This window comes from Diabrotica virgifera, chromosome 3 (genome assembly GCF_917563875.1).
Source record: "Diabrotica virgifera virgifera chromosome 3, PGI_DIABVI_V3a".
NCBI lineage: Eukaryota > Metazoa > Arthropoda > Insecta > Coleoptera > Chrysomelidae > Diabrotica > Diabrotica virgifera.
Window position 1 is genome coordinate 9,073,352 of NC_065445.1, and position 24,630 is coordinate 9,097,981.

The window sequence follows — 24,630 nt, forward strand, 5'->3', positions numbered from 1 at the left end:
TTTATTAAGAATCACTTTTTTTCGTAAAATTAATAACAAAAGAGTTATCTGAATTAAAATAACTGAAAATGATGTTAATTATCCATAATTTTTCAAAAAAAAAAATTTCAATTAGAAGGATGTAATTGCATACTAGAATACAGTTTTTAATTCCAAACAACTTTTCATAATAGCAATTTTCAATATTGTGAAAAATAAAGCTACTTTACTCTTGAGTGAAATTCAAACTTTTTGACATACCTCGTATAATATTCAAAAAATTTGATATTTGATGGTTAAATCTTAGGTTTTGGACCATGCAGAGCTTTTTATAAAGAATAACTTTTTTTCGTAAAATTAATAATAAAAAAGTTTTCCGTATGGATACAACTTACAGGGACATACTGTATAAACAAAAGCAAGTTTTACAATAAATAATGCGTTAGTTAGATGGCTCTACTCGAGTTACTTGGGAACAAAAAAAGAATGAAGAAAATTGCTCCATGGGAAGCCGAGAAAATGCATTTTTTTAACGTATACCGATTTTGAACAAAAATTGGGTATGTCATATTTTCATTTTATATAAAATGCGTAATACGTCGATAATAAAAGAATGTTTGTAATATCCCTCGTATGTGATTAAAGATTTAGTCGATAATTGGGCTATAAAGAGCGTGACGTTTAAAAAGTTGCGAGACGAAGAAGAGGACGCGCACATGCACCGAGTTGTTGGAGATGGAGACATCAACGTCTTCCTAGCCACGAACTGTTGCGCTTTCAATCTGAATTATTAGACAATTAACGCGAGATTAATGCACATAATTCCGACCTTAGATGGTATTTATTAAAAAACGACTTTAATTATTTATGTGCACTGCCAGACAAGACGTACACAAATTGATCGTACTCCTTACAGATTCACACGATCCGTCTTAATTAACAACAAAGAGGAAGTTTATCGGTCTGGCTCTCATCTACCTGTTATTGATTGGTCTTCTTCGCAAAATGCGCTTTAATGTGCAATTTATCATTTAATATATGTATATGAATGGGTACCAATAGAATAGAAATGTTTCAGCATGCCTGGCTCATCAGTCTGGATTTATCGACGAATCCTTAAAGTTCCCTGGACCGCACGAATAACAAATGAAGAAATCCTGAGGAGAATTGGTACAGAACGACAACGGCTACGCACAATTAAACAGATAAAAATGGCATACCTGGGGCAGCTAATTAGAAACGAAAGATACCAGTTTCTGCAAACCTTAATTGAAGGAAAGATCGAAGGAAGAAGGGGAGTGGGCAGGAAGAAAATGTCATGGCTCCGTAATGTCAAACAATGGACAGGACTAAGTAACATAGGAGACCTAATACATACTGCAAGGGATAGAGAAAAATGGTCAAACGTGATTGCGAACATGAAGAAGAAGAAAACTCGTCAGTATTCGGATAGGTACAAATTCATAAGCAAACGGTCCAACGATATGTCTTCAAATTTCGCACCTCAGATGCCGAGCTATCAGAGGAGATGGTACTAGAGTATTCAAATATCGGGACAGCGACCTGTAGCTTGAAATCGAACTGTACTTTGATTTCAGAATTCAATGTTTCGTTGAATGTTTATTTTTTCAAATTGTACAGGAATTTACTACAATATTAAGATATTACAATTAGATACAAATATAACACACATAATATTTACACTCAAGGAACATTCTAAAACTAATACAAACAACGCTAATACTGTCAGCGGCAACAAACATGACGTCTTCTAGCAGTATAGTGCAACCGTGAACAAATTCTGAACCTAAGATAGGTCATTGAAAATAGAGAGAATTTCAAGTACCTATAGTCCAGGGTAATAAGGTTTTTTCGATGACACTTCAACGGCCAGGGTACTGAAGCGTTTTTTCGATAACTGATACCATTGATGAATAACTACATGGAATATTTATAATCAATGCTAATACCTATAAGAACAAATTGTAACTATTTCCTGCGTAGGATCTGGCGGCCATTTTTATTTATAAACAATTTAGTGCCAAAAAACGTTATTTTTTCCTTTTTTGCTAATTAATGGAAAACAGTAACACATAGTTTTCTTAGTTCAAACATCTTCGAGATAATGGAAAAAATTTTAAAATGGCGTATTACAAAGTTTAATGCACTCATTTATAGTTAATATAATTGCGAAAAAAGGTCGAAATTTCAAAAAAAATAATTTCGCAGTAACTATTGTAAAAATTAGTATAGAGCTTTGAAATTTTTGTCAAATGAGGGTTCTTTGGTGCTTAATATGAGACAAAAATTTCAAAGGGATTCATTCAATTGTTTAAATTTTATTCAAATTGTTTATCCCAGAGAGCTTTATTTTGCAATAACATAAGTCAGAAAAAAATAATGTTAGAACCATTCCACAGGTGTCAAACGAAAGAGCATAAGCTAAACTTTCAAATTGGTTTAAAAAAGTTAATAAAAAATGTATTTATTAGTAATAAATAATTATGCAAAATTATGTTCCATTTTTCCTTATAAACTTTTTATTTTTTTATATAATAAATTATATATATTTATTACAATTTTTCATCAATTATCATATAAATAACAGTACTTGGCAGTTATGTACCTAAAAAACGGTAAAAATAGATTTTTTTGAAAAAAGTTATTTAAAAATTTAAAGGATTCACAAAAAAAAATTGACGATACTTTTTCATAATTATTTATTACTATCAAGTATATTCAAATGGGAAATAAGCCACAATTTTACCTAAAAATGATTTTATTAACGTTTCGACGCCCAAGTCGGGTGTCGTTGTCAAAATACAAAATAATACTAAATAAATAAAAATGTTGTTGCTTAGTAAAAAATTCTTCTAATAATTTATTTAATGTGACTCATTTATATCGGCAATTCAGACACGTATTATACATTTTAAAGTAGACGACTTTTTTTATTTTTTTTATTTTTTATTCACTTTTTTTAAACCAATTTGAAAGTTTAGTTCATGCTCTTTCATTTGACACATGTAGAATGGTTCTAACATTATTTTTTTCTGACTTACGTTATTGCAAAAAAAGCTCTCGGGAATAAACAATTTGAATAAAATTTAAATAATTAAATGAATCGCTTTGTAATTTTTGTCACATTTTAAGCACTAAAGGACCCTCATTTGACAAAAATTTCAAACCTCTATACTTATTTTTACAATAGTTATTGCGAAGTTAATTTTTTTGAAATTTGGTTATTGGTCCATTCTTCATTTATTATGGTGCCGAGGTAGTTCTACAGGGGTTTGGTTGATATAGAGTTGACCTTCTGTTATCTTTTTCTTGCTAACGATCATAAGCTTTGTTTTCTTTACATTTATATTGAGTCCATATTGCTGACTGTAATACGTGATTTTGTCCATGAGTACTTGTAGGTCTTCTAGGTTGTCCGCAAATACTATGGTGTCATCTGCATACCTGATATTATTTAGCCGGTACCCGTTTAGTAGAATACCTTTTTCAGTTTCGTGCAAAGCTTCGATAAATATTCTCTCAGAGTAAAGATTGAAAATTAAGGGGGACAAAATGCAGCCTTGCCTCACTCCACGCATGATTTTGACATATTCGGTGAGTTCACCGTCAACTCTGAGGTTTGCAGTCTGATTCCAGTAAAGGTTTCTAATTATTTTCAGATCTTGGTTGTTAATTCCTGCTTCTTTTAGTATTTGCATCATCTTGGCGTGTTGTACTCGATCAAACGCCTTCTCGTAATCAACCAGACATGCGTATACGTCGCAGTTTACGTCTCTGCATCTCAAAATATATAGTCATGTTTATTAAAATATGTATAAACCATATTATGATGTACAAACATGAAAAGTAGTCGGAATCGGCAAAAAATTTGAAACTTTATCGTTTATTTATGAAGCATAACGTAAACAATTAACGTAAAAAGTGAAATTATGTATAGTTCATATCATTAGCTACAATCCGTAAAAGTTTCAAGTTTCTACATTGTAAAAAACAAGAGAATTTAAGCATTTTGCATTAAAATCGTTTTTTTTTTTATTTAAACAATTAATAAACATAATTTTTTTTATTGACTATTCGTATATTGTTCCCGCGAATGCATATGTCTGCAAATTTTCATTCATTTGCATTGAATAAAAGTCAGTAAAATTACCGTCTAAAGATTTGATGCAAACTATTGAAGTAAAGAAAAGCGTTTAATAATTCATTATATGCATAGATCCTGAAATAAAAATTTAATTATAACGGAACTGTTGGCTAAAAGGCCCTTTGGCCGATTTGAATTCGTCCTTCCGAAAATTAGCATTTGACCCACGTTAACATATATTATATCTGCTACCATGGGAACTCGACGAACTTGCTCCTCTGTCCATTCATCCGCCACAGTCCGTTCTGTGGGAATATTGACAAAACTGGTAAAATATCAGGTTCACAGATGGTAAACAGGTGCATCCTTCCTCTCGCTGACTGTGCGATGCTATAAGTACCAGAATATTTACCCTCTCACGAATCGGATGCTAGCGCACTTTTCCCATCACTTCCACCATTAAATTAACCCGATTTTGGGATGAGAACGAGAAGAAATCAACCGTGTTCAGGTAATTTTATTTATACACTTGTAACCTTTTCTTGTCTTATATTGAAGGTTCTCACATTTACTTCGGCGATTGAGTGGTTTATGGGACGCAAAAATGTATCGATTCTCACATACAGAAAGGATTTAGAAATCCACAAGATTTTTAACGTCATCTTTGATTTTCTTAAATTCGATTCTCTTGCGAATTTTTAACTTTTAAGCAATAATCGCCTTCTACAAGTCCTACAGCTACTTCAAGATAAAAATGTGAATATGAAAGATATTAGAGTAATATCAAACCTTTACTTTAACCCTTAACCACTGCTATGCGGTATGCTATACCGCACCGAAAATATATTTATTGTAAAACGTGTTTTATAACAGATTCCTTATTCCTAGAGAACATCTGTGTACCTTCAAGTGGTGTGTAATTTTACTATACTCTCAATTGCTGCAATCAGTGGCGTACAGATAGATCAGCGGGCCCTGGTTCTAGTTGAGATGCGGGCCCGTCCGCCTAATTAAAACACACATTGTATATATCAAAAGTCTTTAATAAACATTAAATATAAATCATCATATTATATTGTGTCATATATTTATAAAAACTCAAGCTAATGTTAAACAGTAAATTAATATTAATCCTTTCCTTTTTCATACTGCTATGACTGATCACTTTACTCCAGCAGTTTTTATAAATAATTAAACTTATAAATTTTCTATATCTAAATTTTCAGTCATAATTAAAAACTTTAATATCGGAAAACTAGAACAGCTTTTAAAAATGGACATTGGAATGATATTTTTATATGAACAAAATAGATTCTTAAATTGTATACGATAATATTAATTAAAAAATAAGTTAAATAATTACATACCAACCTCTAGGGATATTCAACGCTTAAATAAAAAAATATCAAAAGTAAAACCTTGGATAACGGTGGGGTTGATATCTTTAATCAAACGACGATCTTCTTAAAAAGAAATTAATAAAGCAATTTTCGCTAACACTTAATGTTGATTATAAAAACTATAGAAATAGGTTTGTTATAGGATAATTTGTTAAAAAAAACAAAAACGACTTCAAAATAACACATAATATATCAATGATCAGAGTAAAGTTTAAATATAGTTATTTTCCTAACTAGTGCGGAAAGTGATACTTTCACGCACTAGACTGCCGTTGACCCGAACGACATAGAATGGTTTAGTCTTTGAACTACGTTGACGTAAAGTTTTCTTGCGGTATCACATACCGCCTGTCAGTGTTTACATTTCTATAGTTAAAAACAGTTCAGTGTATTATTTAGCTATTAGTATACCAGAAAGTTCATCCAGTTGGTCTATCTAACTGCTATCAACATTATTTTACTATTTTTTAGTTACTAATACTCAAATTTTTGTAATTAATTCAGCCTATAAAGGATTGTGTAAGAACCTCCACCATTTTTTTAATATGCATTAGGGTGGTGCGAAAAAAGTCAAGTTAATAATTCCGTATCGCTATAGTGCGGAAAAGTTGCGATTGGTAATTACAAGAAAAACAAAAAAATAATTATTCAAATCGGACTTTATCTTCCGATCGCGCAACAGGTCTAAAGATTATGAAAAAAAATGAAATTTTATCTTTTTTCCAAAATTCTTTATTTATCCTTCGTGTACGTTTTATTTATCGCTATAGAAAAATTTATTTACAGTTTGCATGGTAGAGTACTAAAAAAATAGATTTACGCATTTAACGAATATCTTCCGATCCCGCAAGGTCAATCAAAATCTATAAAAATTTGAAAATTTTGATGATTTTGATAAATTAAAAAACATTTTAGTTATCTCAATTTTCTGTTACATTGTGAAGCTCTTTGCTTGTTTAGATATTGTTTGATAATATTTAAACAACCCAGAACTCAAAACGAGGGGGTGGTTGCAGTTCTAGCTCCACACGCACCCCTCTCTCCAACCAACCAATGAGAGTGTGTTTTTTACATTATGTACATATGTTCATTTTTTTTCATCTGTTTGTGTCCAGCTCTTAAACATTAACTTTGTATTGTGATTTCTTGGTAAAATCTGGCAGCATGGATCTTGATTTAAATGTTTTCCTGAGGAGTCCATCTGTTAATTGGGGCCCACATACATTAGCATTAGACGATGCTTCCGTGAGCAACCTTAGACACCGCTAGTCAGCTTGCATGTGGCAGGGATAGTTTTGTACATTTCAGTCTGACATGTCTCCCGATGTAATGCAAGAAGTTGTATCTTCATTTGAAACTCTTCGAAGAACTGGTGGAGAAGAGAGTTTTGTAACATTCCAGTCTATTATTTTAGTGTAGTCCTGTGCTTCAAAATTTAAAATAGGAGGGATGAAATTTCTAATACTCTTGCACTTGGCTTTAGTCTGTCCGGCTTTTAACACTCTCCTTGGCCCTAGCTCTCTAATGTGTTTCCTTTCTCCCTACTACTTGAAAGTTTGATGCACAGGCCTAAACTAAAATAATAGACTGGAATGTTGCAAAACTATCTTTTCCACCACTTCCTCTAAGAGTTTTAAATGAAGATATAACTCCTTGTACTACATCGGGAGACATGTCAGACTGGAATGTACAAAACTATCCCTGCCACAAGCCAGCTGATGAGCGGTGTCTAAAGTTGGCCACAGAAGCATCGTCTAATGCTAATGTATGTGGGACTCAATCAAGAGATGGATGAATCAGGACAACACTTAAATCAAGGTCCATGCTGCCAGATTTTACCAAGAAATCAAAATGCAAAGTTGGTGTTTGAGAGCTGGACACAAACAGATAAAAAAGAAATGCACATAATGTAAATAATGTAAAAAACACACACTCATTGGTTGGTTGGAGAGAACGGTGCGTGTGGAGCTGGAAGTGCCACCACCCCCTCGTTTTGAGATCTGGGTTGTTTAAATATTGTCATACAATATCTAAACAAACGATGAGCTTTACAATGTAACAGAAAAATGAGATAACTAAATGTTTTTAATTTTTCAAAATCATCAAAAATTTCAAATTTTTATAGATTTTGATTGACCTTGCGGGATCGGAAAATATCCGTTAAATGCGTAAAACAATTTTTTTAGTACTCAACCATGCAAAGTGTAAATAAATTTTACTATAGCGATAAATAAAACGTATTCGAAGGATAAATAAAAATTTTTGAAAAAAAGGTAAAATTTCATTTTTTTCATAATCTTTAGGTCCGTTGCGGGATCGGAAGATAAAGTCCGATTTGAATAATTTTTTGTTTTTCTTGTAATTACCAATCGCAACTTTTCCGCACTATAGCGATACGGAATTATCAAATTGACTTTTTTCGCACCACCCTATTATGCATGCGTCCATAATTTTCTTGAAAAATAAAGTTTATTTTATTTGGCGCAGTATTTTATTCTGCAACAGTGTGAAGAATCATTCCGTAGTTGATGTAAAAAACAAATACAGTGAAATGAGACTTTATACTGAAAACAAAGGAGAATGGGCAACGGTATGACATACCGCATGTCAGAGTCCTGAAATATCCACGTCAGTAGTTAAGGGTTAAACTACCAAATGTTTTACCAATATACTTCAGGATGATTTTTGGTATAAACGGTCTTCTTAAGCCATAAAATTATCAGTAATTGCACGAGTGCTTTAAAATTATCGATCTCTTTCCCGAGTGACACTTTTACAGTTTTAATTGACCCGAAGGGGAGTGAAATTATGTCAAAGTGGCACGAGGGCAACAAGTCGATAATAATTTTAGAGGTAGAGGGTAATTCGCTGAAGATGAGGAAGAAGATGAAGTAGCAGACATAAAAATAAATGGCCTACCCATATGTGAAATTAGATACGCCGATGACACAATACTAATAGCAGAAACTATTACAGATCTATTTACAAAGAATTTTAGATAAGGTTGTTGCAACGAGTGAAGAATTTGGTTTGTCACTAAACATGAAGAAAACGAAATTCATGGTTATATCAAAAAAAATATTAGAAACATCAATCTACACGTAAATAATAAGACGATAGAACGAGTTCAGAATTATAACTATTTATTTAGGGACAAACATTAGTGAAACAAACGATTATACCAATGAAATCCGAATTAGAACAGAAAAGGCTAGAAGTGCAGTCACTAATATGAAACAAATATTATGTAGTAGAGACATCAGCCTAAATCTTAGAAAGCGAGTACTAAAATGTAATGTATTTTATGTTCTTTTGTATGGTGTGGAGACATGGACTCTCAATAAACAATGCCTCAATAGATTGCAAGCATTTGAGAAGTGGACGTATCGAAGAATGCTGAGAATCTCCTGGACAGACAGAATAACCAATGAGGAAGTACTAAGGAGAATACAGAACAGCAGGGAGATACTGGATTCCATCAAAATAAGAAAACTTAAATACTTGGGTCATATAACACGTAGTGGGAGATATGAACTCCTAACATTAATTATGCAGCAAAAGATTCAAGGAAGACGCAGCATATTTAGGAGAAAAACGTCCTGGCTGAGAAATCTCAGAGAATGGTTTGGATGCAGCTCAACTGAACTCTTTCGGGCTGTAGTATCAAAAGTGAGAATAGCAATGATGATTGCCAACCTTCGTAGCGGAGATGTACGTAAATAAGAAGGTAATTCGCTGAGATTATTTCATGAATAAAACTGTCTTTTTAAATCATTTTAACTAATATTTTATTGATATCTTCACCTGAATATTTGCCAAACATGTTTCTTGGTGTTCTCTGCGACAAGTTGTAAAACATTAATTGTCATTAATGTCACTGAATGTTCATTTTTTGCATAGTACTGAAGGGCATTTGACGTAATGCTTGACGACGGGATATTATCAAAAATTATCACTTTAATTTTTATTTCTGTAGAGATTGGTCAGAATCTCCTATGAATGAAATAATCACCTATAGACCTGATTTTACAAATTACGATCCAAATTTATGCCTCATTTTAACGATTTCTTTGTCTGCTGTCCAGTGTCAGAACTTGCGACAAAGAAGTTATAAAAAGAATGCAGAAGGCATGTGCTCTTCTGCCAATCTGGCCGTCTAACAGGTGTTAGCCAATTAAAGAAACACTTCCTAGGGCTTCAGGTAGACCACCGAAAGTAAAAACAAAAGAGCGACCATCAACAGGATCGGATCCAAAGATTTTTCGGTGTGATTTTGTTTTAATTAACTTTTGCGTCAGTGTGTATATTAGATTGCACATGACTTTGATGGTTCGGCGGTATTCGACTTTACTTGTTACTTAAGTCATGTTCTCAAATTATTCTTGAAGATAATACATGGTTCTATAAATAGACGACTGGAAGAAGGAATAAATGATGAAGATTAGATAGTCAGTCAGATTCACCAATGTGAATTTAACCATAAATAATCATCCAGTTGAACGAGTTACGTCCTACAAATATTTAGGGGTTTGGTACACTGATACTAATGACCAGACACGAGAAATCAAGAGGCGAATAGAGATAGCGAGACAATCGTTTGTCAAAATAAAAAAGTTCCTATGCAGCCGGGACATAAATATAAACTTAACAACGAGAATGTTAAGGTGCTATGTTTTCTCCGTTCTGCTGTACGGCATGAAAGCTTGGACACTGAAAAAGATAAACATCAAAAACATTGAGACATTCGAGATGTGGTGCTACAGGAGAATGTGGAAAATACCATGGACAGAAAGAGTAACAAATCAAGATGTTTTGCTGAAGATGGGGAAGGAATGCGAAGTCATAAAAACCATACAAACGAAAAAACTGGAATATCTAGGCCACATAATGAGAGGAGAAAAGTACTCTCTGCTAAGACTCATAATCCAAGGAAAAATCTCGGGAAAGAGAAATGTGGGACGAAGGAGGATTTCCTGGTTGCAATATTTAAGGGAGTGGTATGGGTGCAGTTCAATACAGTTATTCAGAGCTACAGCCAACAAAGTTAAGATTGCCGGGATGGTAGCCAACCTCCGATAGGAGACGGTACTGCAAGAAGAAGAAGAAGATCTCCAGTTTTTGGGTTCAGAAACGGAGTAGGAACCAGGGAGGAATTAATTTCTTATTTGTAATGTGTTACTTCAAAGATGCATGGACATAAATGGGGATGTGCATATTTGTCACATTGATTTTGAAAAAGAATTTGACAAAGTTAGACATAAAAAATTAGTCCAAATTCTAAAGACAAAAAACATAGACAAAAGAAATTTACAAATGATAACAAACCTTTACTGGAATCAAAAACCACAAATTGTAATAGGTAACTAACCCAATTCAGAAATAGAAATCAGAAGAGGAGTTAGGCAGACATGCATTCTGTCTCCACAACTATTCAATGTAGGTATTACCGGATTTACACTCAGTAATATTGGACAGGGAATTGGGCAGGGAAGTGGGCAGCGTAAGTGTGTAAATAGGTCACTCGCGCTGCCGCTGCTAATACCACTGCCATTGCACGGCGCTCCCCAAAAAGTCGGTTTTCGGGAAGAAAGTCAAAGGACTGGCAGCGCGAGCGCGAGTGAGTATTCACATTCAACTACTCTCTCTCTCACTTGCCGCCGGCAAAGCGACAAGTGAGTAAGTGAGCAAGACGATGCTGTCGTCACATTCCATTCTTGAGAGTTGTTCGGTAAATGAGTTGTGAGGACATTGGCGAGGAACTGATGTGAACACCTCACTCGCGTCGATATCGTATTTCGGGCAATATTTTCGGCAGTGGCAATGGCTGGGTATAAATCCGGCATATATAGTGAATATATTTTTAAAGAAACTATCTGAAACTGAAGAAATAATAATTAACGGAATAACTATTAACAATATATGCAAATGACACCGTGATTATGGCAAGCTCTGCTGAACAACTACAACTCAACAAGACAAGCAAATTCTGTGAAATATGGATTCAAAACGAATATAAAAAAGATTATATATACACAATATCAAACAAACATACACTTGGGAAATGTGCTGACACAATGGATTTATAAGTATAAATACCTGGGAACCTGGATTTCAGAAAAAAAGATCAAACAATGTAAGGGCCAGAATAGAGATGACAAGAAATGTGTTTGTAAAAATGGAAGTAATTCGCTGCAATAAAGACCTTATTTTAAAATTATTTCTAAAAATTATACATCAAAGGATGTATAGATTGTGCGAAGAAAAAATCAGCAGAACACAGTTTGGTTTTCGAAATGCAGTGGATACAAGAGAGGCTCTATTTCGTATACAAGTGCTATTTCAACGATGCAGAGACGTACATTGCGATATGCATATGGTCCGTCAGGAATGTATACTATCACCACTGCTGTTTAACATCTACTCTGAGGAAATCTTTCAAGAAGCACTGGATGATGTTGAAGCCGGAATTCGAATTAACGGAGAATGTATCAATAACATAAGATACGCAGACGATACTGTGGTATTCGCTTACAGTTCTGAAGCCCTACAGGAGTTAATGAACAGAATCGCAGAAGTCAGTCAGAGATACGGACTTTCACTAAACACTAAGAAAACAAAATGTATGATTATAAGAACAAACAGCAATTTAGACGAATCAGTGTGAATGGTCAACAAATAGAAAGAGTAAAACATATACCTACCTTGGTACGAACGTCAATGAAAATTGGGACCATTCTATAGAAATCAAATGTAGGATAGAGAAAGCAAGATCTGCATTTCAAAAAATGGCAAAATTGTTCAAATGTCATGATTTGTCGATACCCATAAAAGTTAGATTACTACGATGTTATATCTTTCCTATACTGTTGTATGGAGTTGAGTCGTTGACTCTCACATACGCCACCTGCAAGAAAATTGAGGCTTTTGAGATGTGGCTTTATCGTCGAATCCTGAAGATATCTTATACCGACCACATTACTAATGAGGGTGTTTTGCTAAGAATGCAAACAGAAAAAGAGCTGTTAATCAAAATAAAAACAGCCAAAATTGAATACCTCGGTCACATCATGAGGAACAGTGAAATATGGACTGCTGCAAATAAGAAAAATACGAAATAATAAACACAATAAAAATAAGAAAGTTACAGTATCTGGGACAGTTAATGAGGGTACAGCGATATGAAATGCTAAGACTGATAATACAGGGAAGAGTAAGAGGAGGAAAGAGCATAGGAAGAAGTAGAGTGTTATGGTTGAAGAATTTAAGGGACTGGTTTAAATGCAGTTCCATAGAACTCTAGAACTCTTCAGAACAGCGGTAGATAGGGTAAAGATAGCGATAATGATATCCAACCACTGATGGGGAGACGGCACTTAAACAAGAAGTCAGTGGCGACGCGTGAGTTTTTCTAAAGTGTTACCAAAACCAGATGTAAAAAAATCTTATTTAAAAAAAAATATTTTGAACCGCCCAAACATAAGTTTTTGTTTTCAATCCTGTGGGATAAAATTAAACAAATCACTATTCCCAAATTATATGTATGTAATTATATATATATGTAACAGGTATAACAATAAATAATAAACAAACTAAACATATTATTTATTCTACCATAAATTTAATATAAAAAAATGAACAAGTAGGAAAAAGAACAGATTTTGAAAACTATTGTTTATATTTTAATTCTTCCATTTCAATATCATCTTTTTCTTTAAAATAATAAATAAAAAAATATACAAGTAGAATGACTTTTCAAGTAGTTGATCAATTACGCAATACGTAGCAACACTGTTCCATGTTTAAATGCACGCACACTGTAATCTGTAAGAGGTACTAAACCAACGTTACCAATCTTCAAAATGGTGACACTACTGATATGCACAGCGTGCCCGCGCGTCGTCTCTAGACCCGTCGCTCCTTCAAAATTTTCAGAGCTAGTCCCGATCGATAGCGAGGGTTTCTCCTGCGTACCGTTTACCAGTGCCAGTATTGGTAATAGCATAATAATATATTATGATAACGTGCCATGGATTCACATGTCTCGCCAATATTTTCGTGCGTCTAGTTGGCTATTTACTGAATTAGGTACTATTAACAAGTATTTCTGTTGGTAAAAAATATAAATGGAATTATTTCGTAGTAGTCATAAAATATTTATTTGTAAGATTTGTAACTGTTACCGATGGTAACAGTGGTTACATGGACGCTTCGCCACTGCAAGAAGTATATTCGTGGTAAATTTAGATTTGAAAATACATATTTTATTGTACAGTATTTTGATGGTTCGAAGGTATCGACTTTACTTGCCTAATTGAGTGGCAAGTATTCACGTCGTAAGAGGAACAAGTAATAACTACAAAAATACAAAGCACACATTAGCAAAAAAAATACCAATAATTTTATTTATTTACGAATTAGACATGTATTTTCTACGAATCCATCTCTGTTGTTGATGATTCTAAAATGTCCTAATAGCAGGAACGATAATGTTCGAAATGACCATATCCATCACGGACCACGGAAAAATAAAAACCGACAACAGTTGGGCGACGAAATTGGACCACAGATGGCAGGACGTGCGTAACGCACGTGAGTCTCTCTCGATTCGATCGAGCGAGGACCTTCTTCGCCCATTTTCGAAATAATAAATTAACCGGGCCAATTATGAAGAGGGTGTTTCAGAGGCGCCCGTTAACTAAATTACTGCTGGAGTATTAAAATACAAAAAGAATATTATCATTATGAGAATTATTCTTTTGGCGTATGTAAAAGAATATTGCCGGATTACTTCAATGTTGTAGTATAGCTTATTTTCTTATTGGTTCCTGCAAAAGCTTAGTTGTAAGTTTCAGAATGGTATTTTATACAGGGTGTAACAAAAATGCAGGTCATAAATTAAATTACATATTCTGGGGCCAAAGCTAGTTCGATTGAACCTAACTTACCTTAGTACAAATGTGCACATAGAAAAAGTTACAGCCCTTTGAAGTTATAAAATGAAAATCGATTTTTCCAATATATCTAAAGCTATTAGAAATTTTGTATTGAAAATGGACAATGGACATGTGGCATTCTTATGGCAGGGATATCTTAAAAAAATTTAAAGTGAAATTTGTGCACCCCATAAAAATTTTTTGGGGGTTTTGTTCCCTTAACCCCCCCCCCCCAATTTTTTGTGTACGTTCCAATTAAATTATTATTGTGGTACCTTTAGTTAAACACAATGTTTTTAAAACTTTTTTGCTTCTTAGTATTTTTTCGATAAGCCATTTTTTATCGAAATACGGCTTCTTTTTTAATATGTTTACATAAAAATTTTATGGGGGTTTTGTTCCTTTAAACCCCCAAACGTTTGTGTGCGTTTCAATTAAACTATTATTGCGGTATTATTAGTTAAAAACAGTGTTTTTAAACATTTTTTGTCTCTTAGTATTTTTTCAATAAAGCATATTTTATTGAGATATTGGTTTTGTTCCCTTAAACCCCCCAAACGGTTGTGTGCGTTTCAATTAAACTATTATTGCGGTACCATTAGTTAAAAACAGTGTTTTTAAACCTTTTTTGTCTCTTAGTATTTTTCAATAAGGCACATTTTATTGAGATGTGGCTTCTTTTTTAATATGGTTCAAAATATACTATACCTAAAAATGCAAATTTTGATCGTACTTAACCATATACAAAATATGTGGTGGATTTGACAAATATTCAAAATATCTCGATAAAAACTGGCTTTTCGAAAAAGCACTAAGAGGCAAAAAAGTTTTAAAAACAGTGTGTTTAACCAATGGTACCACAATAATAATTTAATTGGAACGTGCACAAAAGTTTGGGGGTGGGGGTTTAAGGGAACGAAACCGCATATCTTTTTTATGGGGTGAACAAATTTTACTATAATTTATTTTTAAGATGATCTTGCCATAAGAATGCCGCATGTCGATTTTCAATAAAAAATCTCTAATAGTTGAGTTCGATTGTAGCAGCGGAAGCGAATAGTTCTCTGTGTGATCGAAGTGCTAATTATTAGAGTTGTTGTTGTTTTTACCAAAAAATGGAATTAAATTCAGATGGCAGAGGAAATCCACCTGACAGAGGAAGGATTGACGATGTTGCTAGTAATATGGATTATGAAGTTAATGAAAAACAAAAACAGTCTGAGGAAATTATAAATATTAATATTAATACACAATCAAAACAGGTACCGATAACAAATCCAAAAAACTTTTTACCAGATTATCAGGTAAGCAATAAAACAAATAATAATATAGGCCAGTCCATAATGTCAGAGGTGAAAAATAAATACAGTCAAGGTGACCAAGGTCCTTATTTTGTTTTTATGCAGAATAAGGAAGGGAACATCGGCCGATTGCATCGTATCGCGACAGCTCGGTTAATTTTAGGTGCAGTACCTGCAATTAAAGATAATATTGTTAATATTAATATTATAGGAAAAAATAAAATTAAAATTGAATGTAACACATATAAAAGCGCTAATATTTTAGTGGAATGTAAAAAGTTAATAGAAAGAAATTACGATTTATATATTCCAAATTTTTTTACTCAAAAGAGTGGGGTAATTAAAGGGGTAGACAAAAATATTTCAGAAAACGAATTAAAAGGTATTATTGTTCCAAGATACGGCAATTTTAAAGTAATAAACGTTAAAAGAATAAAGCGAAAAGAAAATGATCAACTGGTGGAGACGGGTACGATAGTGGTGTCTTTCAGAGGCCAAATGATTCCAAAACAAGTAATCATTGAGCGAATGATATATCAAGTGGAACCTTATGTTCCAAGAGTAATACAATGCCTTAATTGCATTAGGTACGGGCACGTTACGTCACAATGTCGTGGTAAGAAAAGATGCAGCAAGTGCGGACAGGAACATGATTCAGATGTATGTGATTTAACAGATCCCACTTGTATATTATGTTTTGGAAACCATTCAGCATTAGATCGAAACAAATGCGCTGAGTTTGAAAAACAAAAGGGTATTAAATATATAATGGCAAATGAAAATTTACCTTTTGAAGAAGCAAAATTAAAATACAGCAGTAGCTATAGAACAGTCCTAAATTCAACAAACACAGGAAATAGGTACACAGTGACAACCAAAAGAAAATGGAGCGAAGGAGCTCAAAATAAATCAGTTTATCCTTATTCAAAAGAACACGAAAATATACTGGACACTGCAAGCGCTTCTGCTTACCCGTCGCTACCAGTTATAAACAACCCATTATATCAAAATCAAACAAAAATAGTCCAACAAAACTCACTAACTAGTAAACAAATTACTGATAATATAGTAACAATATTTAAAAATTTCTTAGACAAAAACTTAATTCCAATAGCAAACAAACAAATTTTAGACGACATTAAAAGTAATATAGAAAAAGTTTTAAATGGCCCTAGTAAATAATAAGATTTTACAATGGAATTCACGATCAATAGTGAACAATAAAGGCCATTTTGAAAAGTACATTTTCGAAAATAAATTCTTAGCTATTCTTTTAAGTGAAACTTGGTTAAAACCAAATTCAAAGATAAGCTTTTCCCAATATAACATCTTCCGTGAAGATAGATCAGATGGTTATGCAGGAGTAGCGATATTATTAAGAAAAAATATCAATTTTCAGAACAATTTAAATTTTTATAAAATAAATAATGTCATGTGCGTTGCAGTACAGATTAAGATAAATAATAAAAACTTAAACTTATATTCCATTTATGCAAAACCCAAATTATGTGTGTCAAAAAACGAATGGGTTAAATTTTTCAATAGTTTACACAAACCTTTTTTAATAGGGGGAGATTTCAACTGCCATAATAAAATGTGGGGGTGTGATGTCACCGATCAAGAAGGTATTTATCTTTTTGAGGCTATGGAGCAATGTGGACTTAATTTCCTAAATGATGGGTCAGAAACATTAATTCGTAAACCTATGCATTTAAATAGATCTGCTATAGACTTAACAATTTGCTCTAGGGATATTTATTACAAATTTGATTGGCACACAGAAACTTTGAGTCTGGGTTCTGATCACTACCCAATAGTAATAGAATTTAACCATAATACTGATAGTAACGTTACTAATAGTAATGCTGTCATTGACACTAATGATATATCTAGATCTAGAATTACATGGGATATTAAAAAGGCAGACTGGGCTTTCTTTACCTATCTCTTAAACAATGAAAAGAATAATAATATATCAGATGGTTCAGAGCAAGAATATTCCACATTTTGTGACTCAATCAATTTAGCTAGTAAAAGCTCTATTCCAGAGAGGAAGAGAGGGCCCAATGCAAAATTTAATAAACCATGGTGGAATGATGATTGTAGGGACGCTATAAGACAACAAAAAGAAGCTTTTTTGCAGTTTAAAAGACTATCTAATTACGATAATTACTTAAAATATCAACAAGCAGAAGCTTATAAAAAAAGAATTATTTTAGGCAGCAAAAGAGCTTCTTGGAAAAACTTTTGTAGTAGTTTAAATAAAAATACACCTATTAGCAAAATATGGAATGAAATCAGAAAATTAAAAAACGTTTATAATCCTCCCAATAATCCGATAGTTGAAAATGAGTGGACAGATATATTTTTTAATAAAATTGCTAGACCTTGGGTTATAGAAGGAGAAATTAATCACAGGAACCCAACGGATAATAGACATGACAATGACGAAGCAAACGAAGACAACATGTTTCTCACTGAAGCATTTAGTCTGGAAGAAATAAAGAACTGCCTAAAAAGACATAATAATTCAGCTCCAGGATTAGATGGTATACACTATAGTATGTTGTATAATTTACCCATACATAAGAAAGTTCAACTACTAAACGTAATAAACAATATCTGGATGAGTATGGATATACCACGTGCATGGAAAGAGTACATCATAGTTCCAATTCTTAAGCCACACAAATCACCAAACTGTCCGGATTCGTATAGAGGCATTTCACTATCATCATGTGTGTTAAAAACAATGGAAAGAATGATTAAATGTAGACTAGAATTATGGTTAGAAAAAAATTCTAAAATACCTGCAACACAATTCGGCTTTAGAAAATCATGTTCTACGATGGAAAATTTAACGCACTTAATACTGGATATATATAACTCATTTTCCGCCAACAAGTCGGTATTTGCTACATTCATAGACATAGAAAACGCATATGACAATGTGAACCTACAACTTCTATACCACAAAATGAAGGAAATAGGACTGCCAGATACACTCTGCTGGAAACTTCATCAACTTTACATCAATAGAACTCTTTATCTTCAAATCAATAACAAACTAATAGGACCCAGAGTTTCAAACATCGGGTTACCCCAAGGGAGCATCTTAAGTCCAATATTATACACTATTTATACAGCGCATATAGGTCAAAGCATAATTACTAGCAAACAAGGTAAAATATTACAATTCGCAGATGATATATGCATATATGTAGACCAATTGGAAATAGAACAAGGCAGTAGAAAAATAAATACAGTATTTAAACATCTACAAGAAGACCTAGATCAAATAGCATTAAACATATCAACAAAAAAAACACAAGCTTGTATATTCTCCCGAAAACGAAACATTCCAGAAGTAGTGGAGTTGCAAAATGTCTCGTTTAAAGTTCAACCTAAAGTTAAATATTTGGGTATTATACTGGATAGGAAAATTATTTGGAAAGATCATATTGAGTATATCGTAGCAAGAGCTGACAAAGGGTACAATGCGTTACGAGCAGTAAACTATACAACCTGGGGAGCAGATCCCAACATAGCATTACTAATGTATAGGTCATATATAAGGTCAATATTAGATTACGGATGTTACTTTTACAATCAAGCCGCCAAAACCCATCTTCAAAAAATAGACATCCTTTCAAATAAATGTCTCAGATTATGTATAGGAGCTTTGATGAGTACTCCAATATCAAACCTAAGCGTAGAATGTAATGAACCACCGTTATGGTTAAGAAGGAAAATTCTGTGTGAAAAATTTATAACTAAAATGATAACTAAAGAAAGCATAATATGTAACAACTGCCACAAACTTTGTATAAATGACCTAACCACAGAATACTGGAGGAAAAAGACAACATTACTACTTGCTGAAAGTTACAATAGATTAAGACAATTTAAAAATAAACTACATACATCAACTCTGCCATCTATGTTTCAGATAAATCTAAACAATATACCAAACATACAACCAACCTACATGAGAGATTACTCGAAATTTCCAGTGTACTTAAGGAATGCCATGTTTAATGTGGATATAGAAACTTTATTTCCGGGACATTACCAAATTTATACCGATGCCTCAAAAATGAATTCGAGGGTGGCCGCTGCCGTGTGGGACCCTAGGACAAGGTATAAAGAGGGTATACGACTTAATGAAAATTTTACAACATTTTCAGCAGAACTTATTGCAATACTGAGAGCATTGCAGTATATAAGCAGTATAAACAATAATGAAGAGAAATTCCTAATCCTTACAGACAGCAAAAGTGCTTTACTTAAACTGGAAAGCTTGAAGGACATATCAAACTACATATATATTGATATTATTAAGGCATATATCGCACTTAAGGATAAGGGCAAACAAATATCATTTTGTTGGGTAAAAGCCCACTCTAATCTTAAACACAATGAAATAGTAGATACTTTAGCTAAGAAGGCTACCGAACAAGAAATTGAAAGTGAATATAAATTAACATTAAATGATATTTACGCTAATATTACTAGCAATAAAACCAAAACCTGGCAACAATGGTATAACAACTCAACAAAAGGGCTATTCTATAAAAACATACAATTAAATATTCCAGCTAAATCCTGGTTTAATCATTATCACGGCGAAAAAATCGTTGTTTCATATATATGCAGACTTAGATTTGGACACTGTCTAATTCCAGAACACAAATTTAAAATAGGTCTTAGTGATAGTAATCTTTGTGAATGTGGTGAGTTAGGATCTGCAGAACACATGATACTAAACTGTAGACTAAAGATAATCGAAATAAATCATTTCATGAATCAAGTATATAGAGAAACCAATATTACAAGACCTTTTAATCTAATAACAATATTATCTAGTTTAGACGAACGTGTATATGAGATCCTAATTAAACACATACTTAGTATAAAATTAAAATTGTAAACTATAATACCTGTGTTTATCCCATTTGTCTACCTACCTTTCCGTGGTCTAGTCTTGTGTGTGTGCATTGCTCTGAAAGACCCCTGAGCAGAAGTACTCCTTGTTGACATTCCTTATAATACAATTAAAAAAAAAAACAAAAAAAAATAATAAAAAAAAAAGAAAAAAAAAAGAAAGAAAAAAAAAAGAAAGAAAAAAAATATATAAAAAAAAAAAAAAAAAAAATAATAATAAAAAAAAAACATAATAAAGAATAATATTGAATAATACTAGAATATATTTATGATATAGATATATGTATATAAATGTGTAATATTGTATGATTGTAGCTAAAGATTAAATTATCCATTTATTGTTATAGAATCTAGATATATCTTTAAAATACAAAATCTTATTTTAATAGTAATATGTGAGATAAATATCTGTAGAGCAAAAATAAGTTCGGCTAATGGATTAAGTCCACAGTCAGGAAATTCGATGACACACACACACACACACACACACACATCTCTAATAGTTTTCGATATACATGGAAAAAATCCATTTTCATTTTGTAACTTCAAAGAGCTGTAACTTTTATGTGCACATCTGTACTAAGGTAAGTTAGGTTCAATCGAACTATGTTTAAACCCAAAATATGTGGTCTAACTTATGACCTGTATTTTTGTTACACCCTGTATATTGAGAACTCTATAGCTATAGACCGTTTCTGACTGTTTGCTTTTCGGTTTTTGATCGTATTACTTATTTTTTATCAATTGAAAAAGATCTTAAGCAGGCCACTCACGGTACTGGGGCGTCGCGTCGTTCAATTTTGTCCAATTCGACTAATTGACAAAAAAATTGATCCTGTAGGACCAAAAAAATCGTACAATTTGACCACAGATAGACTGGCCTGTCTGCTGCAGTACTGCAGAATTGATATCATCGACGATTTTGTCGAACGACACCGCAGTACCCTAAGTGGCCGGCTTTATAGCGAAGTAGATAACTTGTTCAACGATTATTTCGTACAACGAAATTGAAATTTTGAAATTGATTTCATCCCACCTAAAAAAAATAAAAACGAAACATGAAGTTTTTGAGGGTGAGGGAAGGGGGTAGGGGTGGTGGGTTAAAATTACGCTATGTCTTATTATTTAATCACATAGAATTTAAATAAGTGAAAAAAATTGAATTCTGGCAGTAAGGGAGGGTACTTTTTAATTTATTTATCCCGTTCGTAAGTGGAAAGTTTGATGCGCCACTGTCGACGCATGTGCCACTGAAAAGTGACGGCACAGTGTTCAAACGTTTTCTTTTAGGTTCTACTATTTAAGTTATAGGGTCTTATCGTGCCTAAAATGATTAGCAAATTTCACCTACAGCGGCTCTTATTCTATAATGTAATCTTTCATTCTGAGTTTAAATTTTTCAAAAATATTTATTACTTTTCTCAGGATTCGAAAAGAATAAGAATACATTTAAAACACATTGAACATTTTGACAGGCGACATTTTGCGCCTATGCCCTTAAGATATTCTTTAAATCAACAAAGTATGTCGTCCTTGGCTATTTTAAATATAGAAAATGATTTATTACAATTTTTTTTTATTTAGCTAATGCCTCGACAACTAATGGCCATTGTGTAGGTACGGTGAATTTTTGCAGTCAGGTACCCAGTGTCATGTGTAGTGTGTGTTGAGTAAGTTTTTTACTTTGCCAAGTCGACGTCATTGTCTTTGCAAAGAGACGCTAATTATATCCGAACGTCTGCGTTCCCTCCGGTGAGTACCGATCCCACAACGACAGAAACTATTTTCATTTATTAATTTATAATAAACGAAAAATTTCTGACCCTGGTGAGATTCGAACTCACAACCATTCAGACCTTTCGATCCAAAGGTAGGCGGTCTTACCACTGAGCCACAGAGGGGGTTATTACAAAAATTGATACAAATGTAATGATTTTAGTGAAATAAAAATAAGAAAAAAATTTTAATGTAATCTACCTAATTTGTTTTTCTTATTTAGTATGTATAGTACTTAATATTTGTTCTTTTCTGTAGAGACAGTATTATTTGTTTTATTATAATTATATCTTAGTAATTTCTGTATATATTTTAGTTATGAAAATTAATTAAATTTTTTTATTGTTATCTATAATGACCAATAATGTACCAATAATAGAACTCTTCAGAGCAGTGGTAGATAGAGTAAAGATAGTGATGATGATATCCAATCTCCGATTGGGAGACCTCACTTAAATAAGAAGATACCAAACAACATTACAGGGCATCCAAAATCAATCTCTATTTATCTATTTATAAATTATCCACTATTGAACGTAAGGCTTCATAAATTTTTGGCTCTTCTCTCTACATTATGTCTTATTTATCCAATTTTTCCAGTAAGTATATATTTCAGAGCTGTTTAATATGTTTAATATTTTTCTTATAACATGTTAGGTATATAATTTCAACCATTCTTTTGCATTGATTTCTATAAGTGCTTGTTCAAAATATTTTCTGAACATAATACTAAAAACTTCCATCCCTTATGATCTATTTTGGTTACGCCACTGGCGCGGCTAATTAAATGATATCCCATAAATACTTTTCAGTGTTTTTTAATGAACTTTATGGGCCCCTTTTCAGTTTAATACTTCGCATTACGGGGAACGAATGATAGGGAACATGTGCTTAATTGTAACTGTACGGTGGATGTATTTTATTTCAGTGGATGGTTAAATGTACAAAAATTGAGATGAATGATTACATTTATAAATGAAGTTGTACATTGCTCTCTAATTAGAGGAGACTAACAAGTGAGATATACGTTTGTTACGAACTCGTTTAAGGGTTATTTCGATACCAATAACTTGTGGGTGTTGAACTGGCTATTTAAATTGAAAGTACTAAGTAGATTTTTTTAAATGTCTGAATAATCAGGCATCATGAAAAACGGAATCTACTAGAACTGTACCTTCAGGCGCACTTTGCTCAAGTGAGTTACTTCATAGTGTTAAGTCTGTCTATGAATAATTTAAATCAATCTAGATTCTAGAGCTATCTAGTTATTGCATACTCTTGCACTATGTTTATTGGAATATAGAAATAAATATTCATATGGTATTTCCTAATAAAGAATATGATAAGTTTCCTAGAGAGTTTCTCTGTATGTATGAATTTGATGTAGTAACAACTCATGTTAGGACAGGTCTGGAAGAGACTGATAAACATGTTAAAATGTCCAGTGTCATGATGTCCAAATAGTCTTGATTTATGCTCATTATAGTTGTATTAGATAAAAGAAAAACTCCAGAATAACGTTTTTAAAATAAGCGTAATGAAACTCGGACCTCTTTTTGGTAAGAGCAGGGTATAAAATGAATGCTAATATAAAGAAAGACAATAATACGAACAAATAAATCAGAAAACTAAACAAAGCAGCAGATTAAACAAACAAACAGAAAGATTAGACCCGGAAAAAAGTGGGAAAGCATAAAAGAAGCAGTTTTTTTTAAACCTTAATGAAAACTACAAAACAGACAACACAAAACAAAAGAATGGTATGATAAGGATTGCCAGGAAGTAGTAGAGAACATGCAAAAATAAAAAATAACACACAACAACAATAATCTCAAAGAAATAGAAGAAAAATTCCAAGGAAAATTGAAATAAGATACTGTAATCAGGAAACAAGAAAAATGGAAAGAGGATCAGAAAAATAACTCATACGTGAAAAATGATCAGGAGATATTAATTATATTATATACACCAGGGGAAATAATGCCAAATTGGCAAACTCACTTTACACAACCGTTAAACAAAAATGGAAAATAAATCGAAACAATCCATAAAATTGAAAATGATCATAAATTTAAAAATAGGAAATAAAATAAAGGGACGAAAAAAAAAACAATAAAAGCCCAGGAATAACAGAACTATTGCCAGAAATGATAAAAGCAGGTGGGAAAAGACTACATAATCTAATAAAAAGG